Raw genomic sequence first — 1919 nt, 5'->3', positions numbered from 1 at the left:
TGACCCTGGACCATCCTCCTCCTTGCTGTCCCCAGGGTAGGGCTGCAGCTTGGTCAGGGACCTCTCTGAATAGGAGCCTGGCGAGAGGTGCAGCGGGTGTGATGGGAGTGCGCTCTGCTGACCCAGCTCATGGTCAGTGCTGCTGGGGACGGGGGACCCACAGAGCCAGGGCTGAGTGGGGAGGAGGGCTCAGGACTCACCCTGCTCCCCTGGGACAAACCCTGTCTCAAAGGGGCTCCCAGACATGCCCTGGGACAGCCCCTTCCCTCAGCCCTCAGGATGCAGGGGCAGGCAGTGAGGGGCTGTCCCCAGCTGGGACGGGCAGAGCTGGTGGGGAGGAAGCTTCTGGCCTGGGCCAAGGACCTGGCTGCTCTCCCCACAGCCCCCACAGCCCCAGCGCTGCAGGGACTGTGGGTCAGGGGGCTGCAGGGGGTCATCCCTGGGTGAGGAAGTGGGGAAAGAGCCCTGCACATGTGCCCTCCAGGAGGGACGCACACCCACCTGAGCCGCTGAACCTTGCCTGCTTCTCCAAAGCTGGGCTGTAACCAATCTCCTCATAGACGGCCTCAGGGAAGGGCTCCCAAGCTCTCTCGGAGCCTGCAGACAGAGGCAGGGCTGGCCCAGCGACACACAGGGAGGGGATGGGATCCCGCTCTGCTCCCCCAGCCCTGTTCCCCTGGGCCACCGCAGGGCTGTCGCCACAGCATATCCCCGCTGCACTGTCCAGTCCCCACTGCCACTTCTTCAGTGAGGGCAATGTCCCCATGGAGATGGTCTGGGACAGCGACACCCTCCCACCATCCCCTCAGAGATAGCCCTTGTGCCCCTCTGGCCTCTGGGTCAGGTCCGTGGTGCTGAGCTTGGAGCAGCTCCACCTTTCCTCTCCCCCTGGACCTGCCTCCTCTCTGCCCCATGGATCCATAGCACGGCCTATGCCCTGAGGAGAAGAGGTCAGGGTTGGATGGAGGAACAGCCCAGGGGCCTGAAACCATGGGGATGGACCCTGCTGCCCCACGTTCCTCCTGGCATCTCCCCTGACACAGAGCCCCCTCCAGAGATGCCCAGAGCACTTCTGGTGGCATGTCCTCCTCTGTTTCCCCTCTGTTCCCATCTCCCCCAGCCCAGCTCTGCCATTTCTCTCTTCACCCCATCCCTGGCTCCTCCCGCGTCTGCACTCTCTCTACGACGCCTTGCTGCCGACGGCCCATGGCCAGCCCATCAATGGGACATTGGGACAGCAGGCAGCACACTCTCTCCTCCCCGCAGCTTTACCTGTACCACTCACTGACACCCCACAGCACCCCTGGCCCTGCCAGGAGGCATCTTCCCCTGGGACCGTGGGGAAAGGACCCACCTCTGCGCCCAGCCCTGGCGCTTCGCACTTGCCCTGCCAGGAGGGCCAGGAGCAGGCAGAGAAGGGCTCCCAGGATGATGCAGATGATGACGGGCAATGAGACACTCCTGCTGCCGGTCGGACGGCCCCGCGTGGGATCTGCGTGGGCAGGAACACAGAAAGGGCAGCACCAGGCTCGGGAGAGGTGGGGGGCCGGGGCACCCCAGTACTGACCCCCATTACAGCGGGGGTAGGGAACCCCAGGGGTGAGTGATGGCAAAGCTCCCACCCTGATGGGAAAATGAGAGCCCTCCCCAACCCCCTCCACTGCTACCCAGTGCCTCCTCTCGGGAGCTTCACACCCCAGCAAGGATCCCCTTCCCTCTGGCTCTGGGCCACAGCCTGCGCCCGACAAGTAGCAGCGCTGGCAGGGAGGACAGGTTACCTGCTCGGGGGGTTGGTGCTGCCATCATGGGTGCAGCTGCAGAGGAGGGGAAAGAGAGCTGGGCTGAGAGGGTGGGTCTGAGGTTACCAGGGACCCTCCACTGTGACACACTGTGTGTGCATGAGTGTGTGTGTGTATGCA

The sequence above is a fragment of the Gavia stellata genome, chromosome 34 (genome assembly GCF_030936135.1).
Source record: "Gavia stellata isolate bGavSte3 chromosome 34, bGavSte3.hap2, whole genome shotgun sequence".
NCBI classification, from domain to species: Eukaryota; Metazoa; Chordata; class Aves; order Gaviiformes; family Gaviidae; genus Gavia; species Gavia stellata.
The sequence above is the reverse complement of the archived record's forward strand: the minus strand, read 5'-3'. Positions refer to the sequence as shown.